The sequence below is a fragment of the Talpa occidentalis genome, unplaced genomic scaffold (assembly GCF_014898055.3).
Source record: "Talpa occidentalis isolate TD23 unplaced genomic scaffold, MPIMG_talOcc4v2.1 talOcc4.9, whole genome shotgun sequence".
NCBI lineage: Eukaryota > Metazoa > Chordata > Mammalia > Eulipotyphla > Talpidae > Talpa > Talpa occidentalis.
The window spans coordinates 71,225,756-71,242,755 of NW_023605305.1; positions in this window are offsets into that span (position 1 = coordinate 71,225,756).

The window sequence follows — 17,000 nt, forward strand, 5'->3', positions numbered from 1 at the left end:
AACAGTTGTCTGATATATTTTGGTGCTCCTTCGTTTGGTGAGTATATGTTAATGAGTGTTATTTCTTCTTGAAGTATTGTCCCCTTGATCATAATGTAGTGACCATTGGGGTCTCTTTTTATCTTTTTGAGTTTGAAATCTGTTTTATCTGATATAAGTATAGCTGTTCCTGCTTTCTTTTTTGGTCCATTTGCTTGTAGGATTGTTTTCCATCCTTTAACTTTGAGCCTATTTTTATCTTTTATAGCTAAATGTGTTTCCTGGAGACAGCAAAAGGTTGGGTTTTGTTTCCTTATCCAGGCTGCAACTCTGTGTCTTTTTATTGAAGAGTTTAGTCCATTTACATTTAGAGTTAATATTGATATGTTAACATCTGTATTTGCCATTGTGTTTGTCTTTCCTTTGATTTTATTTATTTATTCTTTTAATAACTTTTTTTTTTTTGGCCTTCTTTCATTGTTATTCGTCCCTCTGAGGTTCTGGCTTTAGGACTCCTTGTAGTATTTTTTGGAGTGGGGGTTTAGTTGCAATGAAATTCCGGAGTTTCTGTTTGTCTGGGAAGGTCCATATTCTTTCTTCAAAGAGGAAGGAGAGCTTTGCGGGATAGAGTATTCTTGGTTGGCATCTGTTTTCTTGGAGTCTGTTGACTATGTCCCTCCACTCTCTCCTTGCCCGTAGTGTTTCTTCGGAGAAGTCTGATGTCAGCCTGATTGGCTTTCCTTTGAATGTTATCTGTTTCTTCCCTCTTGCCAGCTTCATTATTTTTTCCTTGTCCTGGATTCTTGGGAGCTTTACTATTATGTGTCTTGCTGTATTTTTCCTTTCGTCGTGGAAGTTTGGTGTTCTTCTTGCTTCTTGTATATCAATTTTCAGCTCCTCCTTCACATTTGGGAAGTTCTCTTCAATTATCTCTTTGAATATTTTCTCTGTTCCTACTTCTCTCTCCTCTCCTTCTGGAATTCCTATAACTCTTATATTTCCTTTCCTCATGGAGTCAGATAGTTCCCGAAGTCTTTCTTCATTCTTTTTCCTTCGTACTTTCTTTCCTTTTTCTGTTTTGGTTCTTTTTATTTCTGTGTCTTCAAGAGTACTTATTCGTTCTTCCATTTCATCAATTCTGCTTTCATTGCTTTTCCCAGAATTCTTTAGTTCTTCCATTAATTCTTCTGATCTGCATTTCTTTTACTTCCCTCTTTAGGGACTCAATTTCATTCTTCTGATCGTTGATTATTTTTCCCTTATCATTGTTTTCCTTTATGACTTCTGTCAGTTTTTTAATCACGGCAATTTTAAATTCTCTTTCTGGAAGGCTCAGAAGTTCTTCCAAGTTACTGTCGTTGCCATCTGGGGGCTGGTTTTCTTTTTGTGGTGTGCTTTTTCTCTGGAGAGTTGCTGGGTTGCGTGTGGTTCTTCTCCTCCCTACTGTCTGTTTTCTAATTTGCCGTATGCGTTGGGACACTGTGTAGTTGGGACTGGCCGGCATCTTGGGTGGGCTCTCTCTGCTCCCCTCTGGTTCCTCCAGGAGTCATCTGTCAGTTTCAAGCAGTCTTTACTGGAGAAAGGTCCCTGTTCTAAAATGCCGATGTGGGGACACACTCCCCTGTGCGCCTGGTCTGCCCTGGCGGTGGTTCCTGCTCCCCCTCTGGGCTTGGACTGCAGGCCAGAGGGGGTCTGGCGTGGGCGAACTTCCCCCGCTCACCTCTGGCTCCTGAGGAAGCCTTCTGCAAGTAGTCTTTACTGAAGAAATGTCCCTATTCTATAATGGTGATGTGGGACACACTCCCTGCGTGTCCGGTCTCAGGCACACTCTTCTGTGCGCTTGGTCTGCCCCGGCTGTGGGTGCTCGCTCTCCCTGTGGGCTCAGACTACTTGTTCGGAAGGGGCCCGGCGTGGGCTAACTCCCCAGCTGGCCACTAGCTCCTTCAGGAGCCTGTGCTGGCTTCAAGTCGCTAGGTGGCGCCAGAGATCTCTCCTAGAGCCCTTGGGGAGCTGATTTTCCACCCAGTGGGACAGGGAGCAGAGCAGGGATGGTTGGGTACACCTCAACGGCTTTGGGGTGCTGTGTCTGCCTTGTGCCCCACCGTCGTGGGGAACCCACGCCCCTAATTTCGTGCCCCGGGTCTCAGTTTCAAAGCCCTCAGTTCCAGGACGCGGGCTGTAGCCCAGATCAGTGGCGCGGGAATGGCGCCTTTTGAATCCCGCTCCCCTGCCTGGGCGCCTGGTTCCTGCTCACTCAGGGAGGGCCTCCGCGCGTCTCCCCGCAAGCCTAGGTCGTCTCCCCGCAAGCCTAGGTCGCAGGCGCGGGGACCTGGGCAGCTGCGATCCGATCCGCGCAATCCACGCCGCTTTCCCCGCGCAATCCTGCTCCGCGTCTGTTTTTTTCCGGCGCGCCGCTTTCAGCGCAGGCTTACCGGGCGGCCGGGGCTGTGTGCTGGGGCTGGTCTCCTCCTGGGCGGGGCTCTCTTCAATGGCGCCCGGAGCTCACCTCCGAGGCGGATCCTGCGGGGGTTCTCCACAGCTCCCGTTCACGGGGTGTGGTGGCTGCAATAGTTCCTTTCCACTCCCAGTCCCGCTTGCTGTGTCCGTTTTTCTTGTTTGGCCGTTTTAGTTTGTTGTTTTCCTCCTCTCTGCGGGTCGGAGAGTGCCGACTTTGTGGGCGGGGGAGGGGAGCAGGGTTCTGCGCTTCCCTCCCTTCTGGTCCTCTTTTATGGCCACTTTCTTCTTCGGGCAGTTTGCTGGAGTCACCCGTTTATCTTCCGTGTCCCGGTTCTCACTGGGACCTGCCGCTTTTCCTCCCTATTAACTTTTTTTAATGGGAGATCTTACTCGCAGCGTCTCCTCGCCGCCAGTTGCTCCGCCCCCTCCTCTTTTCTCTTTTTTTAAAAATATTATTTCTTTTTATATCCTTGTTCATTTTTGTACATTGTTTGATTTCTCCCCTCAGGTGTAATCCCCACAAAATTCCCACCATCGAGTCACCTGCAAACCGTCACTATAGTCTCTTGTGCTCTTCCCTCCCCCGTTTTGATCCCTCTCCTCCCCGCTCCCCTGCTGTATGTCTCTGATTTATAGTTTGCCAAACAGACACATCTTCACTGAGTGAAGTTTTGAAGAATTTGTCTCATTTACTGTTTTATTTCCAGCATCTAGGACGGCCCCTGGCATATAGGTGCTTACTACACGGTAAATACTTACTATTTGGTAAATACTGATGGCTTGAATTACAATACAATAATATTTTAATAAACTTAAGTATAGGACTATCTATATACATGGACATACATCAAACTGGGAAGAGTGCTAGGCTCTGAGGAGGGGATGAGAAATGGGAATGGGGAGCCCTGGGAAAACAAAGACCACATCTTGTTTGAGTCCCACTGCCTATGAAGAGCTCCTGGTGTGTAATTTGCACACATAGGCTGACCATAGACAGAGAAGAGTTGTAGCTGATGTTATTGACAATCTACTCCTTGAGTGCTAACTAGTGCTCTACTCCGTACTGAGGGCTTCATGTGTCAACCTCAGTCAAAAGGTAAAAAGAGACAAGCTGGAATTCCCAGAGCTTGAGTGTACTCAGAATAGCAGAAGAATTGTACTTTAGGAAACTCATGCTGTAGCAAATCCATGAGGGTTTGGAGCAGGCTGTATTTATGGGTCAGGAGTGCAAAAGGTGGGTGTAAAATCCACCACAAAAAAGTGCAAGCAGTAAATCCATTGGCTTGAGGAAAGGAAGATTGTCAGTGTATGTTCACTGGTCAGAAGACAAGTTTTAGTCTTCTATAATTGAGGCATTTATGGGAAATGCCTCCGTTCTTTAGTTCCCTTCTTCTGTGTGTGCAGGTATGAGTCTCCTTTTCATATCTGTTCTGTTTTAGATGGAAATCCTTTCATATATGTTACCTCATCTTTTGCTCACAGCAGTCCTTTAAGGCGAGTGTAGCAGTCATCCCTTGGGCATGGTTTTGTTTTCCTTGACTTTCTGTTACCTTGTGGTCAGCCAAGATCCAAAAATATTATTTACAATAAGATATTTTGGGAATGAGAAAGAGAGGAACATCACATTCACATAACTTTTATTATAGTATATTATTTAATTGCCCTATTTTACGATTGATTACTGGTATTAATCTCTCACTGTACCTAATTTATAAATTGAACTCCATCACAGGTCTATAGAGGAAAAATGTAGTATAGCCAGGGCTTAGTAATATTCCTGGTTTCAGGTCACTAGGAGTTTTGGAACATATGTCCCAGATAAGGGGGAAGTATTGTTTAATTATTACCCCTGTTTTACAGTTGAGGAAGCTAAGGCTGCAGATTTGTGGTGACCTCTCTATTGTAATATAGCTAGTAAGGGAGGGAACCAGGTTGCAACCCAGAGCTTCTAGCTCCAGTACCTGTATTCTTTCTTTCTTTCTTTTTCTTTTTCTTTAAAGATTTATTTATTTATGCATACAAGAACTGGGGTACAAGCCAGAGATGTGGGGGGGGGGGAGGCGGGGAGAGGATTCACCAGAGACAGAGTGGGGAAAAGAACAGGCAGACTGACCGAAATACACTGCTGAGAGGAGCAGCGGGAGACAGGAGAGGTCTGCCTTACCATGTGTGTTGCTCCCTGGCCAGCTGGAGATCGAACTCATGCTGCAGAGGCTGCGGATTGCTTCATAGTGTGGTCCTTAACCACTTGCGCCACCAGGGAGGCCCCAGTGTGCCTGTAATCTTACCCACTGGTCTGCTGTAATTGCCCCAATCATTTTTGCATCTAAAGTGACCAACAGGACACTGTGAACCTAGCAGTTGCATCAGAGTCTGTTGGCTGCTTTCCTGTCAGCCATTCCCCACTTCTTTCTAAGCTTATAGATGTCCAGCTTTGTTCAGGCTACAATACACTCTGGGGCACTGGGCCATTCCTGTGAGACCAGGAGCAAGTCTGGCTTAGTGATCCCATTGTCTATTTGCCATTTAGGCGTAGCCATGTGACTATTGTGGCTGATGTGATGTGAGAGGAAATTGTTTTGGAGAGATTGTACTTCTGAATACAAACAGATGATAGGAGATCAGTTCTTTTTGATGGCCTTAATTGTGGCTGTGAGACATTTGAAGCTGAGTCAGCTGTATTGCTCAAAGAAGTCCAACCATAGCAGGATTACGTGGTAAGGACTGCAGGGCAGAGAGGTAGAGAGACTCAGGGTGTTGACTGATGTGGTCAAGCCTCTGCACCTGTTAGATACCACCAGGAAGAGAATTTAATTGTGAAATCGTGCATATCCTGTTAGATATTCAATGTGTGACTGACAGCAATTCTAAACTCTACAGTGCTCTAAAAGCTTCATTAAATTGAGCATATTAATAAAGTCAAGGAGGGGCCTCCCTGTTAAGGCAGGCGGTTGAGCGCCACACTGTGAAGCTGTCCGCAGCCTCTGCAGTACGAGTTCTACCCCGGCCGGCCGGCAAGTATCCCACGTGGTGAAGCAGACCTCTCCTGTCTCGCCCACTGCTCCCCTCAGCAGCATATTTCGTCAGCCTGCCTGTTCTGTTTCTCTCTCTGTCTCTGGTGAATCCTCTCACGCTCCTGTGCCTCTGGCCTGTACCCTGGTTCTTGTATAAAAATAAATTAAATCTTTAAAAAAAAAAGTCAAGTCTGAGTTAGGGACCTAAGCTATACACATAAACTGATGACTAACAATGCAAGACTATGTATGTTAAGTGTCCGGTGAATTAACAGCCTATCAGGGAGGTCTTCATGGAAGAGATAAAATGTGAGCTGAGATGCAAAGGCTGGTAATAGGAAAGGTACGGCTTTAATAGTTAGTTGTGCAAAAAGAAAATCACTTTAGTTTTTTATTGCTCAACTTGGTCTTATTTATGAGATTCCTTTCCGTTAACAGAAACCAGTATTATTTTAGCTATAATCAGTCTCAGCAATGGTTATTACTTTCCTCCCTTGTCTACAGAGGACATTCACATTCAGGAGTTGAGACGGGGACACAACAGTCCTCTTGGGGACTGCTGACAATGGCTTCTACTGAGGGCTTCATCCATCTGCTTTGTCACCTTCTGTGGCTGACTTCTGCTGAGCTGCTGGTATTATATTTGGTTCACATCCAGATGGTTGGTGGCAGTCAGTAGTGCTATTTATTAAATATATCTTCTCCCTCCTGGTTGCAAGCAAGATTACACTTTCCCCTCCTTATGGTTGGGTGGGTCATCTGACAATTTCTTTGTGGTTGTGACATGTGAAACTTCTAGTCTAATCATGTGGTTACTGATGTGATACCCTTGAAAGATCTCAGGCACGTGAATTATACCATTGTTGTTTTAAAGCCGCTGAGATTTTGGGGCTGATTGCTATTGCAGCATAATTGAGCCTATCCCTTCTGTCATAGCATCTACACTGCATATCACTATGATGTTCACTCATTCCTATTGCAAGGTCTCTTCAGATTTGCTCCCATTTGATCTCTCTTTCCTATTTTTTATGTCCTACTAAAATGCATGAGAAAAATGCACCTGTTCTTTCACACCACTCCTGCAGCCGTCTATCTTCTACTGTTCTCATGTCATGGTGGCTTGCAGGCTACCGCAAAGCTGCAGTCTCCCAGCATTCCAGGCATAAAGTGGGGTATAGGTGTTTTTTGTTTCCAAATTCCTAGGTGTATGTGGTGTGTGTTTGTGAGATGCATGCATGCATGTGTGAATATATGTGTACAATGCACACACACCTATGTATATGGGTGTGCATAACACATATATGTGTTATGCATTTGTGGATGTGTGTATGATGCATGTGTGTATGTGTGTGTCTGTCTACCATTTTGTAATTTTTGTACTACACTGGTAGAAATTGAATGTAGGGATCCTTCTCTGATGTGAAGACTGGGTCTTATAAAACTTAATGCCTCCCCTAAATCTTACACAAATAAATGTAAGATGGATGGAAACTCTTCAGCAGCTTCCACAGCTTATACATCCCTTCTAACTCTTGTCTTTGTTCAGTGTCCAGACAACCTCCATTATGTCAATAAAGAGTGGCTAAGGAATTTTTTTCTGGCAAAACACTTGCTTATATAAGATATTTTGCTTTTGAGAACTGAAAGGTGATCTGTAGCTCTCCTGTTTCTTCTGTGTCATTTGGTTCCTGAGAGTGTGAAGACCAAGGTTTGCTGGAATAGAAGAAGAGTGAAGTAGTGGAAAATAACACCCTCTGGCAAAGAGAAGCAAAAACCAAAATGAAACATTACACTGGCCAATTCTTCAAAATTTATCTTGCCGTAGAAAAATAAATAGAAGGTTTGTCCTGGTAGGCCAGATCATGGTGCTCTCCTACCTCAGTCTCCTTTTTTAGTCTCTCTCTTCTCAAGTTCTTATTGGTGTTCTTGGGTTCAGTCTTCTATCTTCTTCTCTATCTCTACTCCTCCTCTAAGGACTCTTGTCCAACCTCATGTCTTGAAGTACCTCTATATGCTCTCAATGCTCACTTTTACATCTCTTGCTCAGCACCTCATCTTTTTTTTTTATTTTTTATTTTATTTTTTATTTTTTTTTTTTTATAAAATTTTATTGTTATATTCCCCATACAATTGCAGCCCCCCATTCTGACCCCAATCCCTCCCCTCCCGCCCCCGCCCCCCTAAAAGTGTCTCTGGTTCATAGTTTTTTGTTGATTTTGATTTTCACTTTCTTATAGTTATTCATTTTCCTGGTCCCTTATTTAAGTTTTCTAGATTCCTGCTATGAGTGAGACCATCCGGTATTTTTCTTTTTCTTTTTGGCTTATTTCGCTGAGCATGATCCCTTCCAGCGCCATCCATGTTGCTGCAAATTGCATGTGTTTATCTTTTTTGAATGCTGAGTAATATTCCATGGTATATATGTACCACATCTTCTTGATCCAGTCATCTATTTTGGGCATTTGGGTTGTTTCCAAAGCTTAGCTATTGTAAACAGTGCTGCTATAAACATAGGGGTGCAGGTGTTCTTTGGAATTGATGTTTCTGTGTCCTTTGGGTAAATACCTAGGAGTGGAATTGCTGGATCATATGGAAGCTCTATGTTTAGTAGGTCCAGAAATCTCCACACAGCTCTCCACAGTGGTTGGACCAGTTTGCACTCCCACCAACAGTGCAGAAGAGTTCCTTTTTCTCCACACCCTCGCCAGCATTTGTTGTTGCTAGTTTTTTTAATATGTGCCATTCTCACTGGTGTAAGATGGTATCTCATGGTAGTTTTGATTTGCATTTCCCTGATGGCAAGTGATGTTGAACATTTTTTCATATGCCTGTTGGCCATTTGCATTTCCTCTTCAGAGAAGTTTCTTTTTAGCTCTTCTGGCCCATTTTTTGACTGGATTATTTTCTTTGTTGTTGCTGAGTCTCATCAGCTCTTTGCAGATTTTTGTGATCAGTCCTTTATCATTAGTGTTGGGTGCAAAAATGTTCTCCCAGTTGGTGGGGTTTCTCTTTGTTTTTGTTATTGTCTCTTTTGCTGTGCAGAAGCTCTTTAATTTGATGTAGTCCCAGCTGTTTATCTTTGCTTTCACTATCACTGCTTTGGGTGATGTGTCTGTAAAGATGTCTTTGATGTGCAGATCACGTAGTGTTTCGCCTATATTTCCTTCTATATATTTTATGGTTTCAGGTCTTATGTCTAGTTCTTTTATCCATTTTGAGTTGATTTTTGTGTATGGTGTGAGGTAGTGGTCAAGCTTCATTCTTTTGCATGTAGCGACCCAGTTTTCCCAGCACCATTTATTGAACAAACTTTCTTTGCTCCAATGCATAGTCTTTGCTCCTTTGTCAAAGATTAGTTGACCATAAATCTGTGGATTTATTTCTGGATTTTCTATTCGATTCCATTGGTCTGTATGTCTGTTCTTGTTCCAATACCATGCAGTTTTGATGATTATGGCTTTGTAGTATAGTTTGAAGTCTGGGAGTGTGATGCCTCCATTCCCTTCTTTTTTTTTCAGGAGAGCTTTGGCTATTCGGGGTTTTTTGTGATTCCATATGAATTTCATCAATAATTGTTCTATTTCTTTGAAGAATGACATTGAAATTTTGATTGAATAGCATTGAATCTGTATATTGCTTTTGGAAGGATGGCCATTTTAATAATGTTTATTCTTCCAATCCACGAGCAGGGGATGTCTCTCCATTTCTTTGTGTCTTCTTCTATTTCTTTTAACAGTGTTTTATAGTTTTCTTTGTATAGGTCCTTTATCTCTTTTGTTAGATTTATTCCCAAATATTTGATTTTTTTTGTTTCAATAACAAAAGGGATGTTTTTTTTATTTCTTCTTCTTCAGATTTATTGTTTGTGTATAGGAAGGCTACTGACTTTTGCATGTTGATTTTGTATCCTGCCACTTTACTGAACTGATTGATGAGTTGAATTAGCTTTTCTGTGGAGTTTTTGGGGTCTCTATGTATAATATCATATCGTCTGCAAATAGTGATAGTTTGACTTCTTCTTTTCCTATTTGGATTCCTTGGATGTCTTTCTCTTGTCTTATTGCCCTGGCTAGGACTTCCAGTATTATATTGAAAAGCAGTGGTGAGAGTGGACATCCTTGTCTTGTTCCAGATCTTAATGGAATTGCTTTCAGCTTTTCACCATTGAGAATGATGCTGGCTGTTGGCTTGTCATAGATGGCCTTTATGATGTTGAGGTATGTTCCTTGTATCCCAAGAATTTCAAGGGATTTTATCATGAATGGGTGTTTCACTTTGTCGAAAGCTTTCTCAGCATCTATTGATATTATCATATGGTTTTTATATTTCTTTTTTGTTGATGTGTTGGATAACGTTGATTGATTTTCGGATGTTAAACATCCTTGGCTCAGCACCTCATCTTAACTCCTGTGTCTGGCATCCTCACCCGCTGTCTAGTAGCTATCTCAGACCAACATGTCTGACAAGAACTCTTGATATCCTGTTCCCAGTCTTGTCACACTCATATTTCTCAGTCTTCCAGGTGCTTAGCTATAAACTTTGGTGTCACCCTTGATTTCTTTATTTTTCACCCCACATCCAAAGCATCAGAAATTCTGGGCACTACCTTCGAAACATTTCCAGAATCCAACCACTTCTAGTACTACCAATTAGGTCTGGTCTCTGTCATCTCTCACCTTCATTATTGCAGAAACCTACTGACTGGTCCTTGTGTTTCCATTCTTGCTTACTTCAGAAGTCTATTCTGAAGCCACAGTCAGTCATCCTGTTAAAACATCTAAGTTAGATCATGTCACTCTTCTGCTCAGAAACCATCATTGACTTCCCATTTGACTCAGAGTGGAAACTGAAGTTTTTACAACAGTGTACTTACTTAATTCATGTTCCTATTATGTGGCTGACTTTGTTTCCCTCCAATCCTCTGCCTGATTGTTCTGCTCCAGACACAGACTTCCTTTCATCTACACAAAATGCCAGTCACACCAGGAATGCGCTTCTCTCAGAATGGTGCATGTGTCACTCCACCTTTTCTTATAAGTCTTAGCCTGAATGAGACATAACTACATTGCCCTTTTTACTTCAAGTTGCGAAGTCCGCTCTGCTTGTTCCCATTGCACTTAGGTCTTCCATTAGTTTCCATAGTAATTATCATCATCTAACCTATCTCATGATTTGTTGTTTGGTGTATTGTTTATTGTCTGTCTCCTCTGAATAGATGCAAGTTTCACGAAAGCAGGTAATTTTGTGTTTTGTGCACTGATATATCTGTAGTCCTTAAAGCCCTGCTTAGCATGGGCTAAACAGATGGTCCATACCTTCAGTGGAATGAATACATAGATCAAATTTTCCAGGCTTCTCATTGTTGTTCTCTGATATTTTATTATTACTATTGTTATTAAAAACCCTTTGCTTGGTAGGAGGAGAGGTATGTTCAAAAGGGAATTTCCCTACAGACTCAAGTGCTAAGTGAAAGGAGATAAAGCTGGACTTTTTCACCAGGCACACATGGCTTTCTGTTTCTATATGAGTGGGAGATCCTGCTTGTGCATGAGGATGAGAAAAGGTACTCACTTACCTGTGTGAGTAACTCTCCTGGCTCAGTGACATTTCCTAGGAGATAGGGAACCTAGGAGACAGGGAGAAGTGAACACCTGGTAGCAGAGGTACTGGACCAGTCACATGACCACCAGCTGTGAACAACAGGTGGGCTTCTGTTTGAGGCATCAGCCCTGAACTTCGGTATTGGAGAGGAAGGGTTTTACTTACTGTCTTATCCACCTTTTCTTTTTGTGTCTGTGGGAGGGTTTGCTGACAAGGGTAGTAGCATCTCAGAACATCACATATTAGCTAAGGAATCACCAATCTTACATGAGCTTTTGAGGAATTTTCGAGGAATTTTCATGTGGAACCCCTAGATTTTCATGATTTCAACTCTGAAAAATCTGTTTTAGGTCAATTTTAGGTCAATCTATCAAAATTATAGGAGATATGGATTTAATAGGCTAGATTTAAAAGAAATAAAGCTTAAAATATCATGTAAAAGAATAAAGTAACCAATAAAACATAAGCTTTATGTGATATCACAACTTACAAATATTTCACTCTGAGACACAGCATGTTCAGAATATAGACTGAAAGTGATCTGAAAAATTACTTGTCAAAGTCAACACTTTGTCCAGTTGACTCTGTCTCAGAATTGATGGATAAGAGTCCCTGTAGTACACTGAAAAATTAAAATCTTATTTTTTTAACCTTGTTTGCTATCTAAATTCTAAGAACTTTCCCTATTTCATTAAGAGACTTCAATTTTATCAGAACCCAGTGAGCTCGAGCAGTGCTTTCCAAACTTTAATGCACATGCTTGTTAAAATGCAGAATCCCATTTAGTAGGTCTAGGGAAGGCCTGGGAATCTGCAATTATGTCAAGCTCTCAGGTGATGCTGTTGCTGTTACTCTGTGGACCACACTTTGAGTAGCAAGGAGGGGACTTTTTAAAATCTCTGTGTACAGGTTTTCTTTTTTCAGTTTCATATTGTAGAAGCCAGGCTTTGTGGAGAGGGATTCTACCAGAGATCAAAGCCATTGCATTAAACTTTGGTGTCAGTCTTCATTTCCATTTACCACCCATTCTGTCTATGACTTCTGCTTTTGGGTCTTCCTTCTCCTTGTTGCTCCTCTGACATGAGTTGGCATGATGCCACTGAAAAGAAGTGGCACATGTAACTCATTGTGACAATAGACTTTTTCATTGTAATGCAATTAGCAGTGGACATGTCTGGTTTTACTGCAGGATAGCAGCATGGAAGGAGCTATATAATCAGTGAAGAAGAATTAGCAGTGAAAAATATAATTAATGCAAGTTGCTTTGTTGGATAAAGTCCCATTGTGTGGTGCACATGTGTGCCTGTATATCATGTCAATCAATGACAACTGTAACAATTGTTCCCAGTGTTGACTTGCTGGTTGTCATCCATTCTGATTTCTGTCTGCTAGCTAGTGAGGTGAGTGTGAGAGGAGGGGTAATGAGACTCATTATACTCATCAAAGATCCATTTAAGACAGTATTGAGAAAGGTCTTAGGAGTCCAAGCAGGGGTAGTAAGTAGCTAAACAGTGATGAGGGACCTCGAGTTGATCATCAAAGCTACAGTTAGTGCAAGAGGTGGAACTTTTCTAAACAGAAATCACTGTAAATGGATATAGGAGTTGTAGGGGTAATTGACCAACCAACGCTCAAGCATGTTTGCAGAAAGGAGAAAAGCTACAAAACAATGTGCCTTCTCCCATTAGCCCCTAGACAGAAGTGAACGGCAATTTCTGGCAATCCATCTTGGGCCAAGAGTAGAGCTCTTTAGGATGTCAGCTTACATGGAAATGGAATGAGGTTGCTCAGGCTCATTGAATCTAGTAGACTGTGTCTTTATATGAGTTGGGTTTTTCTCCCAAGAAATCATATTTCACTTATCTTGAAACTCCAGTGTTTGAACCATCTTGGTGACACACCTTGGTGGGATGCTGTCTTCTAGAGGCCCTTAGAGAATGTTCTGCTATTCTTTCTGCTGCTGGGTTTGAATTGTGACTCAGCTTGCAGGCCTGCAACTTTAAAATGTGAGCAATAGTGCCACCTGATGGTGTCTCAGCTGCCTTCTTATGGGGAACAAAATGGAATTTACTTTTAGGAAATCAACTTCAGGAAACTCTGTGCTCAAATGTGGTTCCAGGATCCACAGGTTGTGTCTGTCACTCAGTGGAGAGGCAGATTCTCTGGCTCATCTTTGGGAAATGTGACCTTGGTGGAGCTCTCCAGTGTTGCCAAGCCAGAGTCACATCTCTTCTGAAAATGGGGAATTAATACTGAGTATGTTTCCCTGCTTTTCAGGATTAGGCATCTTCATTTTTGGAAAGTAGGCATCTACTTTTGAATACAAATGATAATGTAGTATTACATCAAAACATTGTATTTTGAATACCCAGCCTGTTTCACTATTGTGAAAAAAAAAAAAAATCCCTTTCCAAACCAAGAACTATGCATTAAGTAGCAGGCACAGTGCTCTGAGTCCTGCACAACTGGAGGTCTTTAAATATTCATAATCAAAACCCAGCTGTGGTGGCCCTCCTGTGGATAACTAATACTCACTCTATTTCTTAAGGTCTTTGGTGAACTCCAAGCTCCAGGACATATTAACAAGATGAACTTTTTGCTGAAGATTTCATGAAGAAACAGGGAAGATGATTTGTATCACAGACCACACAGTGGAGAACTAATTAAGCTCTCATCTCTGTTCTGTCCTCTGCCAGCCACCTCATCATTTGTCCTCAAACTCTAGCCTCTGAAGAATCCTTATTTTCCAGGCTATTCAACTTGTTTCCCCAATATACAGACCCTCTTCAACAAAATCAGATCCTAAAAGTAGCCCCAGAGAGTAGTCATGAAGTGCCTGTTGAAGGCCCTCTCCCCCATCAAAACTTCTGATTTAGTTATTTCCAATAAAACATTTTTTTGGGTGGCTGTATTCTCCTGCTGAACCAAGATTTTCCTCCACGTTGTTATATAAGGTATAGCCATGTCAACTTTCAAAAATGGCTGTCACCCCTTAGGAGGTTCAGATATAGATGAGTAGTTAATAACACAGTCCAAGACTAGACACCATTCAGCTTTTTACTGCTCATTCCATTGCCTCTGATTCTTCCTTCCAGAGTGTCTTTCAACTGTGCTGAGGGAAAGTTTTGTGTTTTTTTTGTGTTCACTTCACCTTTCTTCAGTCTCTTGGCAACCCTAATCCCATACCCATACTGAATGTTTCAGCGGGCCTTGTATTTCCTAGAAGCACTCTCTTAGAGTCCTTCCCTCTCCAGGGTCTCTTTACCCTCCCTGTTGCTGTTATACTTGAAAGGTGTTAATGAATGATGGTGATGTAATGTGTCATGGCTGCAGGGCTAATTGCTATTAAATGGGGACTCTTGCATTTGCACAGTCGCAACTCAAAGGAATGATGCTTTCTTGAGGAAAATTAATCTTGAGGGAAACTAGTGAGGCAAGCATTGGCTGAATATAACCAAGATTAGACATGGATGTCCCTACTTCTGGACGAGAGCTTGATGCATTGCTGGAGATGAGTGGGTGATCGAGAAGGCAAGTGTAAACTCAAAAGATATGTTTGACATTGCAAAATTAATCTATATGCTCTACATGCTCACAAACACAGGATACAAATGTAGTCTCATCTCCAACTATCTTGTTCATTGTTTAATCCCTAGTGTTTATTTTTTAAAACCACTTTATTGAGGAATGATTGACAAATAAAAAAACATATCAATTCCATACAGTATGATGACTTTGGAGATGAGTATACACCTGTGAAACCATTGTTATAACTGACACTATAAACATATCCATCACCTCTAAGAGTTTCCTCATCTTCTTTATTTTCCCATTGATTTATGTGCTAAAACTGTGACATAAGAAGACATAGTGTTGACCAACAGACACACGAAGAGAAGTTCATCACACATTTCATTGGAAGAAGGTGCATAAAAACCACAATGAGATTTCACCTTGCACCTGTTAGAATGGCTATTTTCAAACAGAGAAGAAGCAATGATGTTGGTGAAGAGAAAGGGAAACCCTCATATGCTTTTGGCAGGAATGTAAATTGGTGGACAATATGGAAAACAGTATGGTCATTTCTCAAAAAATTAAGGATAGAAGCATCACATGCTCAAACTATTCCATTCTGTTTACTGGCCCAAAGGATATATTCAAAAGATATATGCAATTCAAAAAGATATATGTATCCCTAATTCAAAAAGATATATGTACTCCTTGCAGCATTATTCACAATAGCCAAGACAAGGAAACAACCTAAATGCCCAACAGTGGATGACTGGATAAAGGTGATGTTTTCTATATATACAACAAAATACTACTCAACCATTAAAAAGATGAAACCCTACCATTTTAACAACATGCAGGTATATTGAGGGGATTATGCTTATTGATCTAAATCAGCAGGAGAAAGACAAATACCAGAAGTTTTCACTCATATGTAGAAGATAAATAAAACAAATGGACAAACAAAGCAAAACAACAACAAAAAACCCCCTTAGATTCTGGTATGGAATGGTGGATGGCAGAGGTGGATAGTAAATACCTGTGTCCTTTGGGAAGAGGGATGGTGGGTCAGTAAAATGGGTATGGGGTTCCATTGTACAGTGGCATGTCGGAACTAGACTTTCAGTGGTGAACATAATGTAGCACATACAAATATGGACATAAAAAGCTATACACCTGAAACTTGTGTTATAAACTGATATTAACTAAAAAGAAAAAAAAGGTCTATCCTTGGCAAATTTTAAAATATACAGCACAGTAATATTAACTGTAGGCACTGTGAAGCACATAGGTCCCTAAGACTTATTCTTTTTATTTTATTTTATATTATATGTTTTTTACATCATTTTTCTTTTTTGCACAATGTATGCATTTTCATCTTGGTTATAGTTCCCATACAATCCCCATCCCCCTTATTTTGATCCTACTCCCTTCTCTCCCCCCTCCACCCTGTATTGTGTCTCTGGTTTATAGTTTCTTGTTGATTTTGATTTTTACTTTATTATAATTAGTCTTTTTCCTGGTCCCTTATTTAGGTTTTCTAAATTCCTACTATGAGTGAGACCATCTGGTATTCTTCTTTTTCTTTCTGACTTATTTCACTGAGCATGATCCCTTCCAGCTCAATTCATGTTGCTGCAAATTACATGAGTTTATCTTTTTTGATTGCTAAGTAACATTCCATTGTGCATATGTACCACATCTTTTTGATCCAGTCATTTATTTTTGGGCATTTGGGTTGTTTCCATAGATTACCTATTGTAAATAGCGCTACTATAAACATAGGGGTGCAGGTGCCCTTTTGAATTAATGTTTCTGTGTCCTTTGGGTAAATACCTAGAAGTGGAATTGCTGAATCATATAAGAGCTCCATCTTTAGCAGGTTGATGAACCTCTACACAGCTTTCCATAGTGGTTGGACCAGTTTGCACTCCCACCAGCAGTGCAGGAGAGTTCCTTTTTCTCCCCATCCTCGCCAACATTTGTTGTTGCTAGTTTTTTTTAATATGTGCCATTCTCACTGGTGTAAGATGGTATCTCATTGTAGTTTTGATTTGCATTTCCCTGATTACAAGTGATGTTGAACATTTTTTCATATGCCCATTGGCCATTTGCATTTCCTCTTTGGAGAAGTTTCTTTTTAGCTCTTCTGCCCATTTTTTTTTTTAAATTTTTTTAGATTTATTTATTTATTTATACAAGCACTGGGTACCGTTAGAAGTGCGGGAGGGTGAGAGAATTAACCAGAGCCAGAGCAGGGAACAGAACAGGCAGACCGACGAAATACACTGCTGAGGGGAGCAGCGGGCACGGCAGGAGAGGTCTGTCGTGCCATGTGGTACCCTCGCCGGCGGCTGGGGATCAAACCGGTGCTGCAGAAGCTGCAGGCAGCTTCACAGCCCAGCGCTCAACCGCTGCGCCACCAGGGGAGGCCCTCTT